The 13,111-nt window shown below is 36.3% G+C and overlaps 1 protein-coding gene across 4 annotated transcripts in view; it reads left to right on the top strand.

Annotated features, from left to right (window-relative positions):
- Positions 1–4,447: 4,447 nt before the first annotated feature.
- Positions 4,448–13,111, top strand: part of Tsp97E (Tetraspanin 97E) — a 223,328-nt gene continuing 214,664 nt past the window's right edge. For 2 of the 4 annotated variants that reach the window (XM_090400031.1, XM_090400028.1), the window contains exon 1: positions 4,448–4,582. The gene's annotated coding sequence lies outside the window, so the exon portion shown is untranslated. Of the gene's footprint in view, positions 4,583–5,355; positions 5,724–13,111 lie in introns of those variants that run through there. The other 2 variants (XM_090400030.1, XM_090400029.1) reach the window with 2 other exon arrangements.

The following is a 13,111-nucleotide window of genomic DNA, read 5'->3' as shown; positions in this document are numbered from 1 at the left end:
CAACTTCAGTGACTGGGGCACCTGTACCGTATGGGCCCCCGAAAGGACTGTGAAACAAGCGTGGGAGGCCCAACCCCGATCAGGGAGGCCGCCAGGGAGATCGAGAAAGAGATGGGCGGATCAAGAGAAGGAAGACCTGCAGGCTGTCAAGCTGGAGATTAGAACGTAGCCGAGAGTCGCAGAGGATCGTGCCCAGTGGCAACATGTGGTGCTTGAGGCCAAAAGTCCCCCAGGCTGATAGCACCTGGCTAATGTAATGTAATGTATAATGTAGATTTTCAAAACAAAAAAGGAACATTTTTAATTTTTCAGCAATTAAAAAATGGGACAAAAACGGGACACGTCTGATATGCTCTACGTAAAAATGGAATGACATATAATTACAGTACACAGAACTCAAGTGTGCATTATAATTATGGAGTATCAGCATTATTATTATATTTATATGAATACATTATTTCTTCCAAAAATTTTAGTTCTTTCAAGCTGCACTCACTCAAAAAAGTCAATACACGGAATGTCCAAGTTTCATGTATTGACCACTTTTGTCCACTTCAGCGTTTGCGTTCTTCCATCTTGGAGTTATGGTTGACTTCAAAAAATTCATCATCATCAACAATATTAAATATTTTGCTGTCAACATCACTGATTGCTTTCAGGCTTCTTGCGACTTCAGCCCAATTTAATGGAATTTGCAACTTAACTTAATCTAGTGAAATGCTTTTAATGGAAAATATCATAAAATAAATTTGTAGTGTCTAAAAATTCTTTTTCATTAAAGACTCTCTCATCTTTGAACTCTGAAATAATTGATGACATTTTAAATATTTGAAAGTTCTTTCTCAGCTTTCCTATTTGTAATTCTCTGTCTGGGCAATTCCAATTCTTCTACCACTTCAGTTGCCGAAATATTTTACTTTCTATGATTGTTATTGCTGCTGAGAATATTTTCAGCTGGCTTTGCATGAAATGAAGCCAAAGTATTGATTACTGGTAACTGAAAATGATTTCAACAATTTAGTGCCTTTATCTTGTGATAGAAAGTAAGATCTGAGTCCCTCATACATGTCAATAATGAAATTCACAGCTGGTAGTAATGATAACCATCTTGTTTGTACACTATCTAGAACACGCTTGTATTCAATTTCTGTAAATGCGCAGAAATTCTGCAATTCCTATACTCTCACAGTGTAAATGTGGAAATACTGAAATATGTTATTTACAGTTGTTTCGATATCAACAGGCACAATATTAGCACTTGTCTGTACACCATTATGAACAACATGACCAGCATCGCCAATAGCATGAATGTTCATTTTAAGCCCTTCGTTGAGTCTTGAAAATACATTGTTGGAACCACCTCGTTTGTATCCACCGAAGTCAGTATTGCAGTTATTTGCAGAAAATGCAATAATTTTCTCAGTCAGATCCTGTTTTTGCAAAATATCCAATATATGATTTGCAAGCAGTTCTGCTGTTTCTGTTATGTTCTACAAATCTATTCAATTTAACTTGAATACCTTTATTCAGGATGAAGCACCTAGCAAGGACAGGCACCTACTACAAATCTCTGTGGTTTGATGTGTCTACCATAACTGACAAATATATGGCTTGTTTCAATTCAATTGGTATTTGTTGCATAGAGTAAGGTGCCAGGACATTCACTAAAATTGATTGACACTTTGTTCGCAAACATGTAATTTCTCACTATTGCGGAGGTGCAGTCCATTGACCTCAAAGGAAGATCATGTTTCTCTGCATGAAACGCAAACAAACTTTCTTGAGCTGCAAGACATTTACTTTCGTCAGTTAATTTCTCTTTAGAATTTTTCGTGAAAAATGATATAACATCTTGACTTAAACTGCGAGCAGCGGCTGCTAATTTATGTTTTTGCTTCGTAAAATGCTGTTTTATATCAGAAAGGCCCCATGTTCAATTGAAAAAATCGAACGACACACACAGTACATTGCAACTTGTTTGTTGTTTAGTCGTCTTTCAAGAAGGGATGTTCTTCTTTTAATTCCCGAGTGAAACTACATTTCCTTTTCGGCATGATAAAATCTGGATGATATATCACCACTCACAATATATACTCGCTTTAACCTCTGCAATTACTAATAGACCGGCATAAGAAGCACAAAACAATGGTATGGTATGGCAGACAAAGTAACCTTGTTACCGCTCGGATGCAGCAGTGCTGCCACTCTGGTTACAGCATTTTTGTCCTATTTCAGAAAGAGTGCGTTTGATAATCGTCATAGCATGTATGCATGCATACAATTTTCCATCTCAAGCTATCACATGTCACCAGCAGAGACATTATCCTTCCAATTTCGAACATGAAATCATATCACGAATTCAAAAAAAAGGGACAATTAGCGTCCAGTTAAGGTTTTGTCGGGGCAACAGGACCAGAGTCTGAAAAAGGGGACAATCACATTAAAAAAAAGGGACGTCTGGTCACTCTAGTCTACAATGAAAAATGTTCTGGGTTCGTGTCCAGTTCACCCCACAGATATATAGATGGCGTTTATTGTAGTAGTGCTGGTGTGTGCAGTTGGAGAATTAAGTAGTAGAGGAGACGCGAGATGTATGTAGAGTGGCCTCCCACGTACTCCTTGGAGGTGTGACGTTGTAAAAACAATAATATATTTGAAATGAGAAAAAAATATGAGTGGGAGAAGAATTAAGTGGTATTTTAGCTTCTGGAATAAAACATTCATTATGTAATTAATAGGCCTGTGTAGCTCACTGGAAGTGGCGCTTGGTCGCTCGAAGTTTTACTTAAGTTCAAGTCTAGTCGCCGACTGGAGGAACTTTTTCGAAGCCTTTCTTCTACCGGCTTCCGAGTTAGTCGATCTCTGGCATGGGCAAGACGGTTTTTCCTCTGGAAACTCGGGTTTTTCATTCTGTAAAACTCAAGAAAATCGACTTTAGTACCCACGTTATTTCAGACTGACATATCTTGTTAGGGTTAGATACCAAGAGATGGCAGCACTTGTTTGCCAGCCTCTTTCATCGGTGGCTGCTATAATTAGTGATATACATGGGCCAGCTATCTCTGATTGTCTACCGGTGGAGATTGAACTGCCCACTCAGTCTCCAAAAGCTAGATAGGGATAAAGGCCATGCCTACTCCCTATAAGGGAATAAATGGCGTTATCTGATTTATTTTATATTTATATGTAATTAATAATGAAACTACGATGAATATGTCACTTTTCAAACGAAAGGGAGAATTGTAATTTTGTCTGGCATATTGGTTCATCAAAGTATCCTTTTTTTTTATTTATTTCAACATCATCATCATCATCATGCATATCAAGGATTTAGGCCTAGCGTGGCCTGTTCCGACCTTAGATCGTTGAATCTTTTAAGAGGACGTCCTTGTTTTCTTTTTCCTAATGACTTGTACTTTAAGGCTTGCTTTGGTAATCTTTCTATTTCCATTCTTTGAACGTGTTCCATCCATTTATGTTTATATTTTTTAATTTTTTCTATTACTGATTCTTCGTTTAATTATTTCATAATTTCTTCGTTTCTTTTGTGATCAAATAGAGTATATGTATTTATTTTTTTATACCTATTTATTACTGATTTTTATTCTATTAACTATTTTATTTTATTTACTTTACTTACTTATTACTTATACTTACTTTATTTTATCAACTAATTTTTTTTGTTTATACCTATTTATTACCTATTTAGAGTATACTTATTTATTTTTATTTATTTGTTTATAATATATTATATATTAGGCGAATATACGGACGCTGGGCTGGGCATCACTCGTGGCTTTTAAGAAGTGCAATAAAGGCAATTATTATTATATGACACCTCCAGGGAGTCCAAAGACTCATCGACAGAGAGTGTGCCAACAGCATTGAACGATTGAATCCCTTCCAACTACTAACCGCGCTCAAACTTGCTTAACTTTTTGTGAGCCATGGCAGAGAATTGTATTTTCATAAGCTCTGGTCAAAATTTCGAAACATTCGAAGTTTCTGCATAGTTTCGGCTTTGAAATAACGTTGGATCTTTTTATCCACTATTTCTATATGATTCACATCTCCACAATGAAGTCGTATTATTATTATTATTGTTATTAGACTCCTCCAGGGAGTCCAAAGACTCTTCCAACTACTAACCGCACTCAAACTTACTTAAGTGAGCCATTAGTAGCAGAGGCTCTACCAATCGACCAACCTTTGCCGGCAAAATTTTTTTTCTTTTCTCTTACTTTGATAACATCTTTTTTTTTATTTATTTTTTGTAGTCTTTATCAAGTTAGGCCAGCCTGTTAATTTGTTTCTATATTTTAATATATACTTGTCAGAGAAAAAAAAAATAGACTGACCATTTTGCATTTGCTTTTACATTTAAATTATGCAGGGATAATGATTACAAAAGGGATATCGGAAATCTCATGCGTTCGTTGTACGAATGCAGCTGTTGTGCTTTTAAGAATTTCAACATTGACGTTGGTGAAGTGTGTTTTCTGTATAGTAGTGTTGGCGTTGGGATTAACCTTATGAAGCGAATTTTAAATAAATTTTCAAGTATGATTTGAAGAGTAAAATTGTATGTTATATGTAATATATACGTTACGAATGTTATATATATATATATATATATTGTAGTTTTAGTGAACATTACGAAATTGTGTAAGTTGTTTTGGGACAGTTTCTTAACGACCTGTCTTTTATGCCTAGACATAAAGATATCAACGGAGAAAATCAACCTCCCATACGTATGAAATGGTTGATATCAGTATATTAAATAAGCGGCTAGTCTTACTTTTAACTTGAGATGCAATAACCTATCTTATAACGAATGTAATCTACTTCTTCACCAGGTTTTGATATGTAGGATACATTACATGTGAGGTGGAGAAATGCTGCTTTCCTTGTGAAGTTTATTATAACGAATGTAATCTACTTCTTCACCAGGTTATGATATGTAGGATACATTACATGTGAGGTGGAGAAATGCTGCTTTCCTTGTGAAGTTTATTATAACGAATGTAATCTACTTCTTCACCAGGTTATGATATGTAGGATACATTACATGTGAGGTGGAGAAATGTTGCTTTCCTTGTGAAGTTTATTATATCTTTGACTTCGAATACCCGTAATTTATTTTTAAATTGTTTGTGAAAAGGAAACGATTCGAAACGTTAAGCTTTGTAAATATTTTATTTGCAATTGTGATATCACAAACTACGTTTTTTTAAAAAAAAAAAAAAAAAAACGTTGAAGACTTATTTGTAGCGTGAAGAACAAAAATCAGCGACTCCAGCGGCATTGAAGTAGATTATTGCGTTATTCGTCAGAAGAATAGTAAGTTTTAATAGGCATCAATTCGGTGTGCTAAAATAGCATTGGTGAAGTTGATGCTATTGCCACTTTACTGAGCACTTGGACGGTGTTTATAAAAGCCATGCCTCCCAGTAACATTTAGCTTTTCTGAACGTTGCGCACAGCTGTGAGCCAGTTGCCTGTGTTTTCATACGCGTTGGGTGTTATGTGGGCTCATTTATACACAGCTGTGGAGTGCTTTCTTGTGTAGGGAGGGGAAATAGAAACAAGATTTGCAAATCGTTATGATTTTAAACAAGTAGTAATTAGAGCACAAAATATGATTCATTGAGCTGCTTCAGAGAAAATGAGAAGAGGATGAAGAACTGGAACATTAACGACAGTAACTGAACTTAAAGAAACAGGTGAAGTTAAGAACGCAAAAGTATAAATTAACCCGCCTAATATCATTAGCGGGGAGGGGGGGGTGACTTGACTTTTTTTTTATTCAATTTATTTTTCTGATGAATTATGTGTGTATATATATGTGTATATATATATATATATATATATATATATATATATATATATATATATATATATATATGTTAAAGATATCAAGCTATTTTAAACCTGGTTTTACTCCATTTCCCGAGTAAGCAAACAGACAAACAAGTTATGTTTGCGCCTGCAAGTGTTGTAAGTCTAGCTGATCCTACACGTAGTGCAAGATCAAGGCAACTCATGGTAAAAGTAGAATAAGCGACCGGTAGGATAAGGTCCACTACACAGACCGGTTTCGACCTCAATAAGGGTCGAAACTGGTCTGGGTAGTGGACCCATTGCCTTTAATACAAAACACCATACATCTCCTCCAGGAGATGTGCTTTGCTTTAAGGGTAAATATTAAGATTAGTGATCAGAGCTTATTCTACTTTTACCATGAGTTGCCTTGATCTTGCACTACGTGTAGGATTAGCTAGACTTGCAACACTTACAGGTGCAAACATGACTTGTTTGTCTGTTTGCTTACTTGGGAAATGGAGTAAACCAGGTTTAAAATAGCTTGGTATCTTTAACATTTATTATATCCAAGGTAAAATACTTTCTACATATATATATATCTTTTAAATACAGAATATACATCTTGCATTTTATTTATTCATTCATTTTAATTACATAGTTACAAAAATAAAATTGAAAACCTTGTTGATATATTCTTATGTTAAGTAAACTACTGTATAGTTTATCTGAGGCTTGATTTTAAATTATACGATTTCTTCTGGTTATAGTTATTATCCTACAGCTTTTATCCTGTCTTTGAAGATTTTAAAGATTCTCTTACTAACCACACAATTCTATTATTACTGTTATTATTATTCTAACAGTGTCTCTATGGATTCATAAGATTCATCGAGGGAGATCCTCCATTGACCATTATTCACAAAATACTTATCATACTTTACCTTATGTTTATTTAAAGATGAAGTACTCGCAACCACTTCTGGCAAGGTATTCCACATATTCACCACTCTCCAAGCAAAAAATTGAGTCCTAATACCCTTGTTAACCACACTCTTACACAATTTCCAATGATTGACACCTTGTTCTCTCCCTTTCCGCATTGTATAGAAGAAAAAAAAAGTCATCAGTTTCAATCCTATAAGCCCCTTTAATAACTTATCTGCTTTTATCATATCTCATTTCTTTTGTCTATCAGCTAGTTTTGGAGCACACAGACCTTCAGTCTTTCCTCATACGAAACATTCCACAGACCTGCAACAATCTTTGTCACTCACCTCTGGATCTTCTCCACCATTTCTTCATCATGAAGGAATCCAGGTGGCTAGATCCATTCCTTATAAAGTTGAACAATAACTTCCCTATCCATGATTTTAAGTGTGTTCTTCAACAACGATGTAATTTAATATGCTGTTTTGGCAATCTTTGTTTAGAGGGCAACCAGTGTGCCCTCTAAACTTAAGTTCTCTGTCTACAATAACTCTCCAAGTCCCTTGCTTTGTTTGTGAACTTCTTGCAGTTCATTTCCATTAATATAGTATACATCATATGATCTCATCCTCCTGAAATGTATCACCTTACAATTAGCCACATTAAACTAACATTCATTTACCTTAGCCCATATTGCCACCATATTTAAGTCATCATGCAAGCTATTTACATTCACTTTCATTGACTGCTGCTCTTCCCAATTTTGCATCATCAGCAAACAAGTGGATATTCCTGTCAAATTATTTCCAATATCATTAATGTACAAATTAAACAACAGAGGACCAAGTATCAAGCCCTGAGGTACACCACTAGTCATCTGCCTTCTCCTGGACTCAGCTCCTCCATAAACCACTCTGATATCTGTCCATCAGCCACTCTAAGCTTATCATGAGTCACCTGATTACAGTTAAACTTTTAGTGTATAACCAGAAGGTGTCTTGGACACTAAGTAAGTAAATAAATAAATTATTAAAACAATAAATTATTATTATTTACTGACTTCCATGGAGATCAACACAAAGTCTATCATACCACTTCTTAAAATCATCACTGTCTGCTTGCCGCCCTTTCAGGCAATTCATTCCATGTTCCTACCATTCTTCATACAAAAACTTACTTGTTACCCTTTTACTCACCACTCATTTGGCAACTTCCAGGGATCACCTCTTTTTCCATCCTTGTCGCCTTCTGCTCTATGAAAATTCTCCTCCACATTAATCTGGTAATAGCATTTCACCAACTTATTGTATATATTTCAATCATGTCTCCTCTCCTTCTGTTCACAGACCTTACAATTTGCACCCTGCAATCTATCTTAATATTCCGCATTCCAAGAGACTCAACACTGACATAGCGAATCTTCTCTAGACACTTTCTCTCTCTAGGACATCTTCAACCCTTTGGAAACTGGATGACCAGATCTGCTTATAGTAGTCCATATGCAGCCTGATCAATGGCTTATACAGGAAACAGCAACCTCTTTTCTTGTCTTTACTGCTGAACTAATGAGCATATTTTCTCAATAAATGCATAAAATGAATGCAAATTATTATAACCAGTGAAACACGCTATTATTAAACATTAGTAATATTTTTTTATTTATTTAAATAAATCATATCTTTTTATGATGGGTTGTGAACAGAATGACAGTGAACTGTACGGAGAACTATCTCAGGGCTATTGTTAATGGGCAATTAGGTTTGCATGGCAGATTGAGAATGACAAGATGATATTATTATTATGATGATCCAAGCCTCCATGGAGTCAAAAGACTCATCGTGGGAAGCTCCTCCTAGAAAACACAAAGTATCATACTGCTCCTTGAAATTATTGACCATTCGTGCTCTCACCACTCTACCAGACAATACATTCCACATTTCAACCCCCCCCCCCCTCCATGCAAATAAACTGCTTTTCACCTTCTTGCTCATAGCTTCCTTTTGCAACTTCCAGGGATGGCACTTTGGTCTCGCTCCTTCCCCCTTTTCCCAAGCAAAAGAACTCCCCAATGTCAACCCTGTAACTACCTCTCAACAGTTTAAAAGTGTGATCATATTACCTTTCCTTCTTTTATCTATCAAACTCAGCAGTCCACATTACCTCAGCCTGTCCTCATAACTAACATTGTACAGTCCTGAATCCATATTTGTTATCCTGAAACCATCTTTTTTTATATAAATGTCGAGTCGAGATCATAGAGATTGTTACGATAGCAGTGCAGGACTATATTCTATAAATCTCAGAAATGATTAGTGTTTTACAAAAAAAAATTTTTTTTAATAATAACGTAGAATCAAGAAAAATACAGAAAAAATATTATCTGATATTCATGTTACGAAAGGAAACTGTGAGCAAGAGGGTTATGAGCGGTTTCTTTGCATGGAGGGTGGTTGAACCGTGGAATGCATTGCCTGATAGAGTGGTGAAAGCAAGAACAGTCAATGAGTTTAAGGAGTGTTATGATAGACTTTGTTTGCTAGGACAGACCACCCGCAATGAGTCTTGATAGACTTGTGCTTCATAGGAAGGACCTCCCTGGATGAGTCTTTTGACTCCTTAGAATCTTTAATAATAATAATAATAATGCTAAGAAGCTTCTGACTTCAGTGTTAGATCTGCTACATTTTGAAAATAATATGCTGCCCATGAGTTACTGTCACTGCATCATAAAATGAATGATCCAATCAAGTGAATATTTAATGAGGCATCTTCACATCCTGGAAATCAGTTGTATTTCTCTGGACATGATTTTTTATTTTCTTTTTCAGTAAGTTATTGATTTTTGCATTTGTATATGTTCAAGGAGAATAGTATGTTTTTGTTTGTTCCAGATAGATTCTAAGATAGTTTTTTTTTTTTAGTATAATATACTATAACACTATTTTATGACTCATTCTTCTGGATTGGTTTATTTTTCAGGTTTCTAATTTGAGCTCTTATTAATTTTCTAAGGTATACCCAACTGTGTTAGCTAACCTATGTCTTGGGTTTCATGCGAATCTTTCCCAGCCCTTTTTAATATTATTATTCCTGATTTCCGTTGAGTCAACTCATCGTTCGAGGTCCACCTTTGATAACGTCTGTGGTACCACTCCTTAAATTTATGTACAACTTGCACTTTTACCATCTTCTCAAATAAGGTATTCCATGCTCTTTCCACACTCCATGTCAAAAACTTACTTCTTAAGGAGAGGGCGAGATTAGAATTTGATATCTTCTGTGGTAGAAGAGAAGAAGAAGAAGAAAAGTTTTCTTATTTAGTATATTTTTGTTAGTATAGTTGTAGTATAATATAGTGCTTCCCAAACTCATGGATGGAAAAGGGCTCCTTGGAAAAATTAAAATATTTCACGGCCCCCATCGAAAAAAAAAAATCGTAATACAGACATATATTATTATAATATTTATTGTATTTATATTCAATACAAAACATACACAGCGAATATTGCGAAAATCAAATGCAAATATTACATAGCCTCTTACATACACATCTGACATGGCACACTTTAGTCTTAAAACATTTAAAATTAGTTTTCATTATGTCACGGCCCTCCTCAACAAAACTAATGGCCCTCAATGGGGCCACGGCCCACAGTTTGGGAAGCGCTGGTATAGTGAAGTATAGTTTATACTTATAGTATCCCATAAGTATAGCTTATAGTAGAGCGTTTAGTATAGTTGTTCATAGTACTCGGTACTGTTTGAATGATGGTGTTAGCTGAGTTCAAATTATGAATGGCGTGTCACCAACTCCTCCTCTATTTAAATACTACATGTTGCATAACACACTACAGAATTTGTGGTATGCGGTGCTTGTAGTATGTATTCATCCTGGCAGTTGGATGTGTGTAGGTGAGAGGAGGGGGAGAGTACATATATGCAGAAAATGTAGGAAATGGGAAGAAATTTGGGGGATGCAAGTGAGCAATCAAGGAACAGAGTGGTAAGAAGTGTGATGTATGGAGACTTGATCCGTGGTGTGTGAGATAGGATGCCAGAGGAGAGTTTGCCTGGAGGAATGATAGAAAGTGTGGCTGTAGCAATTAAGTGCAGTGAAAGGCTGGATGAAATGATTGTGATGGTGGACATGATTGAATTGAGAGGCAGTGTAAATTGGTGGCGAAAGATAAGAGATTCATGCCTGAGGTTGTACACAAGAAAACTGAGAGAGAGAGAAGATTGTGTGTGTGTGTTACCCAGGTGTGATAATGACGAACTGAGTAGAAGAGCATTAATAATGAATAGCATGTTAGCTGGAATGTGTCAGAAGAGAGGCTTGGGATATGAGGATGCTTGGAGGGCACTTGAGTACAGAAAGGAACTGTATTCAAGAGACCACTTGCATTTGAATGAGGGTGGATATAGGCATATGGAGAAATTGCTGTTCTCTGAACGAGTCGGTGTGTCAATGCAGGGAAACTAGAATTTCCAGGGTGGATGGCAGTAGGGGTGGCCTCTAGTGGGAATGGGGGGGGAGATACATTGCATAACACTGAGTGGAGTCTGGGGGGGATACTTATAGGCATAGAAGCAATGAATTTTTATTCTTTATACTAATGCCAGGAGTATCTGGAATAAAGGAGATGAATTGGAGGTGCTGATAGCATCACCCTGTCCCAAGATTAATGGGATCTCTGAGACATGGTTTTTTTTAAGATGATATAATAACAGGAATAGAAGTAGCAGGGTACAGCATTTTTTAAAAGGATAGGAAGAGAAAACACAGTGTGGAGTACTGCTTATGTCCTCTCAGAGTGGAAACTTTGGAGGGCAGTGACACTAATAGTTTTGAAAGCATATTGTGTGAGATAGATGTGGGCAAAACAGGATATTTATTGGGGTGTTGCTACAAGCAAGGAGCACAGAGGGTGAGGAGCAGGAAATGCTTAGGTAGTTGAGCTTGGCAAGTGCAAGAAGAATGATTATTATAGGAGATTTTAAGTACGGCAGTATAAATTGGGAAGAGGAAAATACATGTAGTAATAACGGAATGGAATTTCTAGAATTTGTGAGGGACAGATGTCTTAGGCAATGTGTAATAGAAGGAACAAGAGGTTCAACAGTTTTGGATTTGGTCATAACATTAGAAGAGCTGATTATAACTGAGATGACATTTTTTCCCTCATTTGGAGAGAGAGTGACCATGTGGTTTTTGCTTTGAAGATGAATAGCCATGCAGGAGTATCAAAGAGAAGGGAATGTATGTGGAATTATAATAGTCCTAGATATCAACTTGGAGCAGTTTTAGGAATTGGAAGGGCAAGATATTTTTAGTGCTCAGGAAATTGTGAAGCTATATTTGTTTGCAGCAATAGTAAACTGTATTCCATGAGTGAAGAAGACGAAACAATTGGTGTAAAATGGAGGACAAACAGTACCAAACAGGAACTGCAGGTGAAAAAGAAGTTATGGAATAGATATGAGGAGAGGGATGGAGAATAGATACATGAAGAACATAAGACTCTAGCTAGGAGAGTGACTAGTATCACAAGGAAGGTAAAACTGAAATATTAGAAGAAATTGGCCCTAAGATCCAAAGAAAATCCTAGGGAATTTTTTAGTTATGTGGCCAGTTGGAGGAGAAATGATTGTGGAAGAATGACATTGTGGGATAAAAATGGGAATAGAGTGACTGATACAAAGATATAGTGGAGTTGTTCAATAAACACTTTATTGGAGTATTTTATTCTGAAGAAGTAGGTTTTAATACTATAGGGATAGAATAGGTTCGAGGTTTTTAGGTGCAAGAAGAGGGTGTGTTTCAAATACTGATTACTCTGGATGTCAGTAAAGCTGTGGGACTGGATGGAATTTCAGCATGAGTTTAGAGAGAATATGCTCAAGAACTCACAGCTCCATTGACTCGGCATTTCAATGAAAGTCTTGCTATGGGAAAGGTACCCAAGGAATGAAAGCAAGGCAAGACAGTGCCATTGCATAAAGGCAGTAGCAGACTAGAAGTTTCTAATTACAGGTCTGTTTGTGTCTCATCAGTAGTTAAGATATTGGAGAAATTAGTGATGGACAGATGAGGTTAATGTTATCTGTGAGAGTCAACATGGATTTGTTAAGGGATGCTCTTGCTTCCCTTAACAAGCCCTTGCTTATAAAAGGCAATCAATAATAAGATTGCTTTTATAATAATGTGACGAGCAGTTTAGGAGGGAAACAGTGGTGTCGCGTGCCCGTTTAGGTTGGGTGTTTTGTCGTGTGGGTTATGCATCCCACTCTATAAATTTCACGTCAGTTTGACTGTATGCATGGGCATACAGTGAGGGGAAAAGCTTGGAGACAAATAATT

The sequence above is a fragment of the Typopeltis vanoorti genome, chromosome 11 (genome assembly GCF_054136105.1).
Source record: "Typopeltis vanoorti isolate ZY-2024b chromosome 11, IOZ_Tvanoo_1.0, whole genome shotgun sequence".
Taxonomy (NCBI): domain Eukaryota; kingdom Metazoa; phylum Arthropoda; class Arachnida; order Uropygi; family Thelyphonidae; genus Typopeltis; species Typopeltis vanoorti.
Note: the sequence above shows the minus strand (reverse complement) of the source record. Positions and strands in the feature narration are given on the sequence as shown.